The sequence below is a fragment of the Triticum aestivum genome, chromosome 5B, assembly GCF_018294505.1.
Source record: "Triticum aestivum cultivar Chinese Spring chromosome 5B, IWGSC CS RefSeq v2.1, whole genome shotgun sequence".
NCBI classification, from domain to species: domain Eukaryota; kingdom Viridiplantae; phylum Streptophyta; class Magnoliopsida; order Poales; family Poaceae; genus Triticum; species Triticum aestivum.
The window spans coordinates 58,295,742-58,312,445 of NC_057807.1; positions in this window are offsets into that span (position 1 = coordinate 58,295,742).

The following is a 16,704-nucleotide window of genomic DNA, read 5'->3' on the forward strand; positions in this document are numbered from 1 at the left end:
AATAGAAGGCATAGATTTTACTATTAAACTTGCTAATAGAGATACTATATCACCAATTGGGATTCTTAGAGATTTTGAAGTCTTGTGTGGGACAATAAAATACCCTACTGATTTTCTTGTCTTAGCTCCCGACAAGATGACTTTTGTCCCATTATTTTTCATAGACCTTTCTTGAACACCGTCAATGCTAAAATGGATTGTGAGAAACAAACTATCTGTGTTAGCTTTGGTGATGAATCTCATGAATTTAATTTTTCCAAGTTTAGTAGACAACCTCATAATAAAGATTTGCCTAGTAAGGATGAAATTATTGGTCTTGCTTCTATTGTTGTACCTCCTACAGATCCTTTGGAACAATATTTGCTAGACCATGAAAATGATTCGCATATGCGTGAAAGAAATGAAATAGATAGTATCTTTTTCGAACAACAACCTCGACTTAAACACAATTTGCCTATTGAAACTCTAGGAGGTCCTCCTCCACCTAAAGGTGATCCTGTGTTTGAATTAAAACAATTACCTGGCACTTTGAAGTATGCTTATCTTGATGAGAAAAAGATATATCCTCTACAGCCAAGATCGAATCTTTCCCCACATGCATCTTGATTGTAAAGCTGTTGCTGGGCTGCCCTGCCTTGAAGAAGCTCTTGACTGCTTTCGGGACGCTGGTCTTCTTCAATTTGTCACTGCCAAATAGCACTGGAATGAAGAGCTTCTACTACAGTTCTATGCTACTCTTCATATTCGTGGCTACAACAGGGATCCGAAGACATGGATCCTCGAGTGGATGACAGGAGATGTGCACCATGAAGCCAAAGCTCAAGAGATCATCGAGCTTACCTCTCTGCCCACTCCAGGTGAATTGTATGAGCCTGATTGTCAGCATCACAAAGAAGAACTGCAGAGTATCTTTCAACGGCCTGAACCCAATATGAGTCAGATGCTCAGTATGATGAAGCCATTGCCTCAAGATGCAGAATATCCAAAGGAATTCTTCATCAAGGACCTCGAGTACTTGCCCCACACAGTCTATCATATACTTGTCACGACTGGTTTTTCAATAAAAATATTTATTGAGAAAACCAATCTTTAAATCCCAGTATAGGAAAAGTCATCCTTTCTGGTAGACAAAAGCTTGATAAGCAGAGAACCAGTAGCATCAAATATATTACAGGGTTGAGCTGAGGTTGCTCAACAATTTTATTACAGACTCGCCAATATTATACATATGGGCGGATATGACACAGGGGTGGGGTGGCATGCTACTAGCTCGAGGGAAAAGTGGTGGTGGATAACTTGACTTCTACTGGCAGTACATCGAGCGTCGAGGTGAGGCTCGATGAATTTATTTGGGGTTGCGGAAGCGGATAATACAATGACCAAGACAGGATCGCACGGGACTGACTGGGACTCCTCTAGGCGTCAGACTCGCTATCAAACTCTTCATCCATGAGATCGCCTTCATCAGCATCTGGCCAAATCAACAAGCCAGGTGAGTACTTGAAAGTACTCGCAAGACAGTTCGGACAAAAGATATAATCAATGAGTGCATGAATGTGTCATGAATAAAGGATGATGCTCATATAACGATGGTAAGATTTGCAGGACTTGATAAATAAAATAAATAGCTGAAACAAAAACCGATCGGGTGTCTGGAGCGACACCTCGAAAGGTAAATAAATAAAATGCATGCCGCAGTCGGGCGTCTAAGCGACACCACATAAAGGGCTTAAAATAAATGCCACAGTCGGACGTCTGGGCGACATCACATAAAGGGCTTTAAAAGAAATGCCACAGTCGGACGTCTAGGTGACATCACATAATGGGCTTTAAAAGAAATGCCACAGTCGGACGTCTGGGCGACATCACAAAAAGGGCTTTAAAAGGGATGCCACAGTCGGACGTCTGGGCGACATCACATAAAGGGCTTTAAAAGAAATGCCACAGTCGGACGTCTGGGCGACATCACATAAAGGGATTTAAAAGAAATGCCACAGTCGGACGTCTGGGCAACATCACAAAAAGGGCTTTAAAAGGGATGCCACAGTCGGACGTCTGGGCGACATCACATAAAGGGCTTTAAAAGAAATGCCACAGTCGGACGTCTGGGCGACATCACATACAGGGCTTTAAAAGAAATACCGCAGTCGGACGTCTGGGCGACATCACAAAAAGGGCTTTAAAAGGGATGCCACAGTCGGACGTCTGGGCGACATCAAATAAAGGGCTTTAAAAGAAATGCCACAGTCGGACGTCTGGGCGACATCACATAAAGGGCTTTAAAAGAAATACCGCAGTCGGACGTCTGGGCGACATCATAGACAGGGCCTATAATAAGAGTAAATAACAGGTCCGCCACCGTCGGATGTCTGAGCGACATCGCAGACGGGGCTTGTAATAAATGTAAACAACAAATTTGTCCATCCACAAGAATAATCTTTTAACCGGATTTATCACACATAAATCCCACCGGAGTTTTGTCACTGAGGCTGATACCTGACAAGATAAGATAACTATAGTACTCGAACAAAGCACAGGATAATTGAAAGATTGAGACTCTGCAGAGTTTGGAAGAACTAAACATAGCCAACGGATTTCCGTAGTCACGAAAGACTAGTTCCGTTTACGGTATTTCAGTAGAAACACATTTAACTAGTACACACCCATTTCACCTCACGTTGCCAGGAATCACCCTAGCCAACGTCCAAGAAAAACTTTGAGACAGGGAGGCCACAACCTCGAATAGCATGGGATCAAATTTCTATACGCGCGCTCTAAGGGGTGCCCCCCTCTCGGTCCCAACCGGAAACACCCATGCCCCCTGACCGGATGACGGGCTTTAATCCAGGGTCATGGAACCCCCATCCCGGCCTCTCCACTTGGTGTGTACCAAGAAAACGATTTGCAACTTACTATGACATATTCCTTTCGGAAAACATGTGACAGTATAGGATGGAATGAATGGAAATGTGAATTGTGTCATGACGACACGGAAGTCAAATAATCTGGCATAAGACTGGCATGTCACAACACTGCCATCTTACCCATCCTCATACCAACACATGCCTTTGCAAATATGTATCCAACAACATAATGCTTTCCGAAACTTACTTTCCGATTATGTGCATGAGATATATCATGCAAAGTTATGTTCATAAACATGCCATGACTATACTAAAATGCAAACATGCAACAACACTCATCATATCAAGAGTTCAAACATGCTTGCCTGGTTCAGAGTAGTCGGAGTCTAACGAAGTTTGCAGCTCCATCACCTTCTCCGGTATCTACGGTATAAGAAAAATACGTACGCAACGTAAATACCGTGAGTGTACAGAAAAGTGTTCCAAATATTTTTCAAATAAATATGATAATAAACTAGACAAAAATCTAAAGAGAACAGAAAAAGAATCACTCAAAAATTCCCTTCTGATAAAAAGTTATAAGTGTTTTAACCCAAGGACTCATCTGTAATGAAACAGAAAACTTCCAGGGGGTTCTGCGGAAAAGTACGGATAACGTTTCATTTAACAGAAATGGCTGTGAGGCTGACAGGCGGGCTCCACCTGTCGGGTTTGAAAGTTCAAACAGAGAAACAGAGTGCGACGGCGCCCGAGAGGTGCGGTGGTCGCCGGCGGCGATCCACGGAGAGGCAAGGTGATCGGGGTTTACCTCTGTGATTAGTGCACCGTTCCGCGTCTGTGGGTGGTGGTGGTGGTCACCGGCGAGCACTGTGTCGACGGCGGCTCTAGCTCCGGCAAATGGCGGATCGGGCAGTCGTGGATCTCGCCGGAGGGAGCTGCGGGGATCAAATAGGAGTGGAGGTTAGTCTCCTAGTTGCTCGAGAAGGTTGCTGACGAGGTTAGAGCACCGGAGACGGCCTCATTGGAGCGAATCGAGGTGGAGGCCGAGGCAGAACGGGGTGGACGGAGTCGGGGAAGAAGGGCCCCTCGGGGCTCTCCCAGTGGCTGGGCGGGGTCTAGTGGGGTAGAGGAGGTGTGCCGCGGGCAAGAGCAGGCTCGGGGTGCTATATATAGCCGCCCCGAGGCGGTTGCCGAGAACGGGGTTCTCCGGCGAGGTGATTACGGCGGCGCTGTGGTTGTACGGGAGGTTTCAGAGGCTGAACGTCGTCGTGGGTGCTCCATGGTTCCGTTTTGGTGCTAACCGCGTCGGGATTTGGGGGTTTAGGGGGAGCTCGACGGAACGAGGCGGCGCGGGCCCGTCGGCGGCAGGGAGCGCGCTCTACGCGTGCCGCACCACGGCGACGGTGTTGCATGCGTGCGCTGGCAAGGAGGTGGCCATGCGGAGCCACCAGGACGCTTGGGCGGCGCCGAACGGCGTTGTGCCGCCGTTCTACTTCCTGTCGGCCGCTATGGTGCTACGGCCGCTGCAAGACACGCCGGCGCAGGCGGGCTAGGGCGCCACCAATGCCAGGAAGGCGCCAAGCACGCGTGTGAGGCTCCGGACAAGCAAGCCTGGCCGTGAGCTACGTGCCAAGCGCACTGTGAGCTCGTGACTGAAGTCACTGACGAAGATCGACACTGAATGTCTGAATTTAACTGAACATGACTAGAACAGTGCATGCAAGGTGTTCAACAGAATGATCCAGGCATGTAGGGATTTTTTCCTTGAGCTGGTTTTTGGTGGAGGGGCCTCTCATTGCATCTAGAGGCTGCCTGAATATTTGTGGAATTTTTGGAGAGGTGTAGATATGAATTTCACCAAATTTGGCAAATCTGGTCCAAACTTGCAGTGAGTGCAATTTGAAATATTTGAACAGGAGAAGAGTGGATCAAGATGGTTCTGGGTTGTGGGTTCAAAGGACTATCCAGGGGTGTTGAGTTGAGGTCAAAAATCAAAAGCATTAGGGCACTTGCTTTGTAATCCACCTAGGTTCAAAAGTAAAGACAGAATTATTTTGGGAGGAGAAATAGTTGGAATAAAATCCAAATATGGATTGTATTAGTTTGGACAAAATGTTAGGGTTGAACTATAGTGGGAGGAAGGGTTTTGGGAATTTTTTACCATAGGAAGCATGGTGAAATTTTTGAAGGGATCAAAACCAAATAAAAGCCCAAAACTAGAAGGGTTTTTTTCATTTTAAATGAAACCAAATCCAAGAAAAGGATTTTTGAGAGGGAAACTTAGAAGATGGTTTTTAGGAAGGGTTTAAAAGACCTCCTTTCAAACCAAGCAAGGCTCTTTTGAAAAAAACAAACCACCAAAAATTTTGGTGTGTCACAGCACCTACCCCCTTTGGAAAAATCTCATCCCCGAGATTTCAGCTGATCCTTAAACAGGTGTGGGTGCTCTGTCCGAAGAAAATCCTCGCTCTCCCAAGTTGCTTCATTTTTGGTGTGATTGCTCCATTGAATTCTAAAAAACTTAATGGCTTTCTGTCGGGTCCTCCTCTCAGATTCTTCCAATATTTTTATCGGGTGCTCCCGGTAAGTGAGGTCTGGTTGCACGTCAATATACTCATGTGAAACTTGCTTCTCTGGGTTGCTTATGTATTTTCTCAACTGCGAGATGTGAAACACGTTGTGGATACCGGATAAGTCTCCGGGCAGGTCCAGCTGGTAGGCTACCTTGCCTTGTCGGGCCATTATATGAAATGGGCCGATGAATCTTGGTGCTAGTTTCCCCTTAATCTTGAATCGTTGCAGACCCTTCATAGGAGAAACTCTCAGGTATACTAATTCTCCGGGTTCGAACCTGATTTCCCGATGCTTTCGGTCGTAATAACTCTTTTGCCGACTTTGAGCTGTTTTGAGTCGTTCTCTAATCGTCTTAACTTTCTCCTCGGCCTCCTTGAGCATATCTGGGCCAAAGATATGGCTGCCTCCTGTCTCTGACCAATTTAGCGGGGTACGACATCTTCTCCCATATAGAGCTTCAAAGGGTGCCATTTGCAAGCTGGCTTGATAGCTGTTGTTGTATGCGAATTCTGCATATGGCAAACTTTCTTCACAATTGTTCCCGTAGGTGAGGACACAGGCTCTTAGCATGTCTTCTAAGATTTGGTTTACGCGTTCCATTTGTCCATCAGTTTGGGGATGGTATGCGGTACTGAAGGCTAGTTGGGTTCCCAGTTCCTGTTGTAGGTGATCCCAGAATGCAGAGAGAACTGTGTGCCTCTATCGGATATAATAGTCTTAGGGACTCCATGTAGGCAGACGATTCGGGCAAGATAAAGTCTGGCTAGTCTCTGAGTGGTGTAAGTTGTTTTTATCGGAATAAAATGTGCCACCTTGGTTAATCTGTCGGTTATGACCCATATGGCATTGTTTCCGTGTTGTGACCGTGGCAGTCCAACAATAAAGTCCATTCCAATTTCGTCCCATTTCCACTCGGGTATCTTATTTGGCTGTAATAGTCCGGCTGGTTTCTGGTGCTCGGCCTTGATACGTTGACAAGAGTCACAACATGCAATGAACGTGGCTATATCTCTCTTCATACCGTGCCACCAAAAATTTTCCTGAAGATCTTTGTACATTTTTGTCCCTCCAGGATGGATTGAATACGGAGCTGTGTGACTTTCAGTTAATATCTGCTATTTGAGGTCCTTGACATTTGGTACACATAGCCTTTCTCCGTACCACAATATTCCTTGCTCATCTATGTTGAATTCTGAGGCTCTTCCCAAACTCACTTTTCTTTTTATGCCCTCAATGCTGGGGTGTCCGTGCTGGGCTTCCTTGATACTTTCCATTAGGGTAGGCTGTAGTTCTATATTCGACACACTGCCTTCGGTAACCATTATTAGATTGAGTCGGGCAAATTCTGGTCAAAATTTGGGCCTCAACTTTGGGATATTGTCATTGTCTGTGCTGGGATTTCGACTAAGTGCATCTGCCACAACATTTGCTTTTCCGGGATGATAGTGGATTCCAACATCATAATCCTTCACCAACTCTAACCAGCATCGTTGCCGTCAATTTAACTCTGGCTGTGTGAAAATATACTTAAGACTCTTATGGTCTATGTATATCTCGCAACGATTCCCAAGTAGGAAGTGTCTCCATTCCTTGAGTGCATGGATGACCGCTGCCAATTCCAAGTCATGAGTGGGATAATTTTCCTCATGCTTGCGTAGTTGTCTGGAGACATACGCAACTACCTTGCCTTCTTGCATCAATACGCATCCGAGGCCTTTCCGGGATGCGTCACAATATACCTCAAAGTTCTTGTGTATATCTGGCACAATTAGTGCTGGTGCCGTTGTTAATTTTCTTTTTAGCTCTTGGAAGCTTTTCTCACATGCTTCTGTCCATTCAAATTTCTTTCCTTTCTTGAGCAATTGTGTCATGGGCTTTGCTATGGTGGAGAATCCTTCAATAAATCTCCGATAATAGCCTGCCATTCCCAAGAAACTCCGTATGTCCGTTACGTTAGCTAGCGGTTTCCAGCCAAGTACGGCCTTGACTTTTTCCGGATCTACTGCAATGCCTTCTTGGGTTAGCACGTGGCCCAGAAAACCCACTTGCCTTAGCCAAAATTCACATTTGCTGAATTTGGCGTACAGTTGATGTTTCCTGAGTTCTCCGAGTACAATCCTGAGATGTTCGGCATGCTCTTCTGGTGTTTTGGAATATATCAGAATATCATCGATGAACACCACAACAAACTTGTCCATATACTTCATAAACACTTTGTTCATGAGGTGAACAAAATATGCGGGGGCGTTGGTTAGCCCAAATGGAATTACGGTGAACTCATACAGCCCATATCTGGAGGTAAATGCGGTCTTGGGAATATCTTCTGTTCGTACTTTTAACTGGTGGTATCCTGATCTCAAATCAATTTTTGAGAAGACTTTGGCCTGTGCGAGCTGATCGAATAAATCATTTATTCGTGGCATTGGGTATTTGTTCTTGATTGTGACCATGTTGAGAGCTCGATAATCAATACACAACCTCATTGTTCCATCCTTCTTCTTGGCAAATAAAATTGGAGAACCCCAAGGTGAGGAGCTGGCTCGTATGTATCCTTTCTCCAATAATTCTTTTATTTGCTTCTTCAACTCTACCAATTCGGATGGTGCCATTCTGTAAGGTTTCTTGTAAATTGGAGTGGTTCCGGGTGCTAGCTCAATGCTGAATTCTATCTCTCGGTCTGGTGGCATGCCTGGTAGTTCTTCTGGGAATACATCTGGAAATTCACATACCACTGGAACCTTGTTCAGCTCAGAAACGTCCACCTTGTTTAATCTAGGTTGCCGAGGTATTTGCCTCTCTTTGGCTGAAACTTTTATTTTCTTCCCTTGATGGTGGGTGAGAATTACGGTATGGTTGAAGCAGTCTATAAAACCTTTGTTGGTGGTCAACCAATCCATTCCTAGGATGACATCCAGTCCTTTGCTTTCCAGTATAATAAGGTTGGCGTAAAATTTCAATCCTTCAAATTCAATAACCACACCTTGACAGTAATTCTCGGTCACTTGCTTAATCCCAGGGGACTTGACTATCATTGATTTTTCCAAGGGAAGCATCGAAAAATTATTTTGCAAAGCAAAACTTTTCGAAACGAATGAGTGAGAAGCTCCAGAATCAAACAAAACCATGGCAGGTATTGTGTTGACGGGGTACGTACCGAGTACGATATCTGGGGCGTTCTGTGCTTCCTCTCGGGTCACGTGATTCAAGTGACCTTTCCGGTGGTTGTTGTTGGGGTTAAAATTGCTTCGCTTTGGTGCTGAGTTATTTCCACCATTATTGAGCTTCAGGTTTGAGTTCCTTGGCTTGGGACACTGCTTGGCATAGTGCCCTTCTTCTCCACAAGCATAACAGGTAACACCTGGGCGATAGGTGAACTCTTTGTCTCTTGCATGGAAATTCTTGGTTGGACGTGAATTATTCACCGGGGTTTTGTGTGAATCCCCCTTCTGAAATTCCTTCTTGCTTCTGTGATTGCGAGAAAAATTAGTCTGGTCCCTTTTCCGTTTGCGGATATCTTCTAGGCCACGTCGCTCATTTTCCAGGGTAATGGCCTTATCCACCAGTGTTTTAAAATCTGGAAAGGTGTGCACAACTAGCTGGCACTTAAGGGCGGGTGCCAGGACTTCCAAGAATTTTTCCATCTTCTTGCTCTCGGCCATGTGTTCCTCATTGGCGTAGCGAGACAGCAGTGTGAATTGGCTGTTGTATTCTGACACTGTCATGGCTCTTTGCTTAAGTTCATCAAATTCCTTCTTCTTGATTTTCATGACGCTCTTAGGAATATGTGCCCCACGAAAACCTTCTTTGAAATTTTCCCAGGTGATTTCATTTTCGTTGGGGTTCATGTGTAGAAAGTTTTCCCACCACGATGCAGCTGCACCTGTGAGATAATGTGGTGCATATAGTACTTTTTCACGGTCGGAACACTGTGCGATAATTAATTTTCTCTCCATGTCTTGAAGCCAGTCTTCGGCCTCAAGAGGCTTGTTAGTATGAGAAAATGTTGGAGGACGCGTCTTTTGTAACTCAGATAATTTGGATTGCGGTTGATACTGACCACGGTTACTTCCCATATTGATGAATTGGTTCATCATTTCCTGGTGTTGCTGCTGACTCTGTTCATACAAACGACAAACTTGTGTAAAAGCTGTTTCACTGTCCTGTTGACTTGTCTGACCCTGAGTGAAATTCTGGTTCTGCGGTGTGCCATAATTTTCTTCTGGCTGAGTTGGCATGGAGCGCGTCCAAGGACGAGACATCATTCACTCTGGGGATATATTTTGTGAACTCGTAAGACAAGAAGGAGAGTCGCAAAAGTCAATAATATCACACACAAAAAAACATTTTTAAACTCCAGGGTAGTTTTTGGAAACACACGATTGCGCGCGGAGAAGGACTAGTGCATATCTTACACGCTGGCATAATTATACATTACATCACTCAGGATATGCGTACATAGTCCTGGCATGTTATTTAAACTAGTGCAGTCCTCCAGATCCTACATCATGCGCAAACAGGCTACTTCTCACAACCTATGTACACAAAAACATATTACACAAGTTGATACATCGCATGGCATCTATGCGTACTTAGTCGGAGACGGTGAGGATCTCCCTTGGCCTGCCGAGGGTGAGACGCAGAGACGCTGGGGAATCAACCTCCTCTTCGCTAATAGGTTCCAGACGAGAAATGTTGTGCTGAGCTGATGGAGCAGGTGCCTTAGGCGGAATAACACGAATACGAGTGGGTGGAATAGGTGGGGTAGCACGTATGGGAGTGGGGTGCAACAAGTGGTGCAGAGCGGACGGGAGTGGGTGCAACAAGTGGTGTAGAGCGGACGGGAGTGGGTGCAATAGCCTGGTTAAATTCCTCTGTGGTAGGCAGAGGACGAGCAGTGGTGAGTATGGTAGGTGAGTGAGAGGCTATGGATGACACAAAAGTCAGTGGTGGAGCAGTGTGCAGGACTTCCCTCCTGTTAGCAGCACAGCCATGAACTGAGTCCATGCGTGCAGCTACGAGGTCATCCACCATGCAGTCGAATGCTGCCTCCAGGGCTTGGAGGTACTCGACAAGCATCTCAAAGGCTTCGTCTCGCTCTCCTCTGGGGCAAGAGAAGGAGTAGTGACAGGTGTAAGGCACATGGCATGGAAGGTGGCGGTAGCGACGGGTCTTCATTGCCGGAAGAACATCCCGAAGACGGGCTATCGTCTTGCGGGCAGCCATCTACATAGCATGCCTTTCTGTAGGCATGGCTCTCCCCACGAATCGGAGGCGGCGTTCTTCAGCATGCCCTGCCCTGAATTGCACCGCGGCCTGGTGCATAGTCAGACTGTCGTTGATCTTGTGTGGATAAAGCGTGAATACTGGGCGCACAGATGGCCCCATCGCGACCTGAACGATGAAGGAGAGGAGTTTGACGAACCCCTCAGGCACGTTGGCGAACATCTGAGACTCGCAGTCGTTGCCGGCCATCTACAAAAGTAGGCAAAAATTCTAAGTGGTCAGATCATAAATTTTATGCTGACTCTCAGAAAATGACTACATTTGTAAAAACATGAATAACTCTATCATGCTAATAACCAATTAGCGATCGCACCTAGTGGCTTCCTACAGTCAGCCTGGCTCTGATACCAAGTCTGTCACGACCGGTTTTTCAATAAAAATATTTATTGAGAAAACCAATCTTTAAATCCCAGTATAGGAAAAGTCATCCTTTCTGGTAGACAAAAGCTTGATAAGCAGAGAACCAGTAGCATCAAATATATTACAGGGTTGAGCTGAGGTTGCTCAACAATTTTATTACAGACTCGCCAATATTATACATATGGGCGGATATGACACAGGGGTGGGGTGGCATGCTACTAGCTCGAGGGAAAAGTGGTGGTGGATAACTTGACTTCTACTGGCAGTACATCGAGCGTCGAGGTGAGGCTCGATGAATTTATTCGGGGTTGCGGAAGCGGATAATACAATGACCAAGACAGGATCGCATGGGACTGACTGGGACTCCTCTAGGCGTCGGACTCGCTATCAAACTCTTCATCCATGAGATCGCCTTCATCAGCATCTGGCCAAATCAACAAGCCAGGTGAGTACTTGAAAGTACTCGCAAGACAGTTCGGACAAAAGATATAATCAATGAATGCATGAATGCGTCATGAATAAAGGATGATGCTCATATAACGATGGTAAGATTTGCAGGACTTGATAAATAAAATAAATAGCTGAAACAAAAACCGATCGGGTGTCTGGAGCGATGCCTCGAAAGGTAAATAAATAAAATGCATGCCGCAGTCGGGCGTCTAAGCGACAACACATAAAGGGCTTAAAATAAATGCCACAGTAGGACGTCTGGGCGACATCACATAAAGGGATTTAAAAGAAATTCCACAGTCGGACGTCTGGGCGACATCACAAAAAGGGCTTTAAAAGGGATGCCACAGTCGGACGTCTGGGCGACATCACATAAAGGGCTTTAAAAGAAATGCCACAGTCGGACATCTGGGCGACATCACATAGAGGGCTTTAAAAGAAATACCGCAGTCGGACGTCTGGGCGACATCACAGACAGGGCCTATAATAAGGGTAAATAACAGGTCCACCACCGTCGGACGTCTGAGCGACATCGCAGACAGGGCTTGTAATAAATGTAAACAACAAATTAGTCCATCCACAAGAATAATCTTTTAACCAGATTTATCACACATAAATCCCACCGGAGTTTTGTCACTGGGGCTGATACCTGACAAGATAAGATAATTATAGTACTCGAACAAAGCACAAGATAATTGAAAGATTGAGACTCTGCAGAGTTTGGAAGAACTGAACACAGCCAACGGATTTCCGTAGTCACGAAAGACTAGTTCCGTTTACGGTATTTCAGTAGAAACACATTTAACTAGTACACACCCATTTCACCTCACGTTGCCAGAATCACCCTGGCCAACGTCCAAGAAAAACTTTGAGACGGGGAGGCCACAACCTCGAATAGCATGGGATCAAATTTCTATACGCGCGCTCTAAGGGGTGCCCCCCTCTCAGTCCCAACCGGAAACACCCATGCCCCCTGACCGGATGACGGGCTTTAATCCAGAGCCATGGAACCCTCATCCCGGCCTCTCCACTTGGTGTCTGCCAGGAAAACGATTTGCAACTTACTATGCCATATTCCTTTCGGAAAACATGTGACAGTATAGGATGGAATGAAGGGAAATGTGAATTGTCTCATGATGACACGGAAGTCAAATAATCTGGCATAAGACTGGCATGTCACAACACTGCCATCTTACCCATCCTCATACCAACACATGGCTTTGCAAATATGTATCCAACAACATAATGCTTTCCGAAACTTACTTTCCGATTATGTGCATGAGATATATCATGCAAAGTGATGTTCATAAACATGCCATGACTATACTAAAATGCAAACATGCAACAACACTCATCATATCAAGAGTTCAAACATGCTTGCCTGGTTCGGAGTAGTCGGAGTCTAACTGTGCGAAGTTTGCAGCTCCGTCACCTCCTCCGGTATCTATGGTATAAGAAAAATACGTACGCAACGTAAATACCGTGAGTGTACAGAAAAGTGTTCCAAATATTTGTCAAACAAATATGATAAAAAACTAGACAAAAACCTAAAGAGAACAGAAAAAGAATCACTCAAGAATTCCCTTCTGATAAAAAGTTATAAGTGTTTTAACCCAAGGACTCATCTGTATGAAACAGAAAACTTCTAGGGGGTTCTGCGGAAAAGTACAGATAACTTTCGTTTAATAGAAACGGCTGTGAGGCTGACAGGCGGGCTCCACCTGTCGGGTTTGAAAGTTCAAACAGAGAAACAGAGCGCGACGGCGCCCGAGAGGTGCGGTGGTCGCCGGCGGCGATCCACGGCGAGGCAAGGTGATCGGGGTTTACCTCTGTGATTAGTGCACCATTCCGCGTCTGTGGGTGGTGGTGGTCGCCGGCGAGCACTGTGTCGATGGCGGCCCTAGCTCCGGCAGACGGCGGTTCGGGCAGTCGTGGATCTCGCCGGAGGGAGCTGCGGGGATCAAATAGGAGTGGAGGTTAGTCTCCTAGTTGCTCGAGAGGGTTGCTGACGAGGTTAGAGCACCGGAGACGGCCTCACCGGAGCGAATCGAGGTGGAGGCCAAGGCGGAACGGGGTGGCCGGAGTCGGGGAAGAAGGGCCCCTCGGGGCTCTCGCAGTGGCTGGGCGGGGTCTAGTGGGGTAGAGAAGGTGTGCCGCGGGCGAGAGCAGGCTCGGGGTGCTATATATAGCCGCCCCGAGGCGGTTGCCGAGAACGGGGTTCTCCGGCGAGGTGATTACGGCGGCGCTGCGGTTGTACGGGAGGTTTCAGAGGCTAAACGTCGTCGTGGGTGCTCCATGGTTCCGTTTTGGTGCTAACCGCGTCGGGATTTGGGGGTTTAGGGGGAGCTCGACGGAACGGGGCGGCGCGGGCCCGTCGGCGGCAGGGAGCGCGCTCTGCGCATGCCGTGCCACGACGACGGTGTTGCATGCGTGCGCTGGCAAGGAGGTGGCCACACGGAGCCACCAGGACGCTTGGGCGGCGCCGAACGGCGTTGTGCCTCCGTTCTGCTTCCTGTCGGCCGCTACGGTGCTACGGCCGCCGCAAGACACGCCGGCGCAGGCGGGCCAGGGCGCCACCGACGCCAGGAAGGCGCCAAGCGCGCGTGTGAGGCTCCGTACAAGCAAGCCTGGCCGTGAGCTACGTGCCAAGCGCACTGTGAGCTCGTGACTGAAGTCACTGACGAAGATCGACACTGAATGTCTGAATTTAACTGAACATGACTAGAACAGTGCATGCAAGGTGTTCGACAGAATGATCCAGGCATGTAGGGATTTTTTTCCTTGAGCTGGTGTTTGGTGGAGGGGCCTCTCATTGCATCTAGAGGCTGCCTGAATATTTGTGGAATTTTTGGAGAGGTGTAGATATGAATTTCACCAAATTTGGCAAATCGGGTCCAAACTTGCAGTGAGTGCAATTTGAAATATTTGAACAGGAGAAGAGTGGATCAAGATGGTTCTGGGTTGTGGGTTCAAAGGACTATCCAGGGGTGTTGAGTTGAGGTCAAAAATCAAAAGCATTAGGGCACTTGCTTTGTAATCCACCTAGGTTCAAAAGTAAAGATAGAATTATTTTGGGAGGAGAAATAGTTGGAATAAAATCCAAATATGGATTCTATTAGTTTGGACAGAATGTTAGGGTTGAACTATAGTGGGAGGAAGGGTTTTGGGAAAATTTTACCATAGGAAGCATGGTGAAATTTTTGAAGGGATCAAAACCAAATAAAAGCCCAAAACTAGAAGGGTTTTTTTCATTTTAAATGAAACCAAATCCAAGAAAAGGATTTTTGAGAGGGCAAACTTAGAAGATGGTTTTTAGGAAGGGTTTAAAAGACCTCCTTTCAAACCAAGCAAGGCTCTTTTGAAAAAAAACAAACCACCAAAAATTTTGGAGTGTCACAATACTGAGGCGTACTCTATGGCCAATCAAGGGACATTCTTCTGAAGCCAAACTTGAAGGCACCATGAAGACTTTGATATTTTATATTGTCAATGGCATCAGATTCAACTCCCGGGATTTCTTCATCAGACAACTTGCTGCATCTGGGATTGATCTATTTGGCCTGAAGTTCTATGCTCCATGGGTGATGCGCGTGATCACACTCCATTCTTCTATCGACAATCAGCCCTCAACATGCAATCATCTTGTCTTTCTGCCTGAGGTTGATCTGTCAGTTGAAGCCATCTACCCCGAGCCTGCCAAGGAGCCTCTATATCTTCACAATGTTGATCATCAAAGCTTCACTCAACCAATAGAAGGAGTTCATGTCCCCAATGCTGCTATTCCTGCTTATCCTCTGGCTGGCAATGTGCGTATGCCTCATCGTGCAAATACCAAAGCCACTTCTAGTACGATTGCCCAAAGGCCCCCAAAGCATTCTCGTGTACTCAATGACCGAGAGCTGCTTGTGGCCTTACATCAGAATCAGGACAAACACCACGACTGGCTAAAGCGTTAGATGCGTAGTCTCTTGGTGGGTGTCAATCGCATTCGCAACCTGGCCACCAAGAACTCATTTTTTGCCCATGAAACCTCTCGGCGGTCTTGGAAGAGCCTCACCCTACTATGTTCTGAAGACGATCTTCGCAAAGATGGCTTCACCGAGGGCTTCAAGTTTGATTCCAGGCCTCCACAAAATGCAAGTTGGCGCCACACTCCCTCACTTGAAGATTCTGACTATTCATCTTCAGCTGCAACTGTTGTTGCGAATGTCGTCGATGAAGAAGACAACGCCACTTCACCGACTATGGCTACACTGCATCAGGCCCTTCTACACCACCAAACTCCAACGCTGACCCTGCTCCAGCTTCTGCTCCTTCTGAGAATGAGTAGATGCTCTATGCCTTCAAACCTTTTTGGTCATTACTAACAAAAGGGGGAGAAGCATATGACTTGATAGTATTCAAGTGGGTCCTTATGGGGGGTTGCATTATTTTGCCAAGTACTTACAACTCTCGTCTTTTGATACATCTGGTTCTTTTAGTTGTAACACTTACTCGATGGTCGTTTGCTACTTTTTCTGCTACTCTATGATGCGATGATAAATTCCGCATGAAGTTATTCTGCAGACGTCCATTTTCCATTATGCATATCATTATCTTCATTATCTTTCTATATGCATAATGCATTGTCTTCACACTTTGAAGATGGCCTCCGCAAAGCAAAACCTGCCATGTGCATTTGCATTCAAAAGCAAATCATTCATATGCACATCTTCAGGGGGAGCCTCGTCATATGTATGAAGACAATACTCACAACACTGAACTTTCACATACTTTTTTCCCTGTTGAAAACTTTAAACAGTTTGTCATCAATCACCAAAAAGGGGGGATTGTAAGTGCATCTAGTGCCACCCCCTGGTTGGTTTTGGAGTATTGACGACAAACTTGCCTAGTTGAGGGACTAATGTGTTTGTGAGAATTGCAGGATAACACAGGTAGTAGTCCCATATTGATTCGGTTTACCTACCAGAGATGACCCCTAAAAATGTGTGATGACATTAAAGACAATGGTGGTCTGTGAAGATATTCACATTGAAGTCTATGACATGAGAAGACATCGCATGAAGACTATGGAGTGCGAAGACATAGTTGTTTCGTAGTTTCCTTTTCTTCTTTGTTGAGTCATTGCAACCATCGTACTATTAAGTGGGGTCCAAGTGAACAAAGTCAGAGT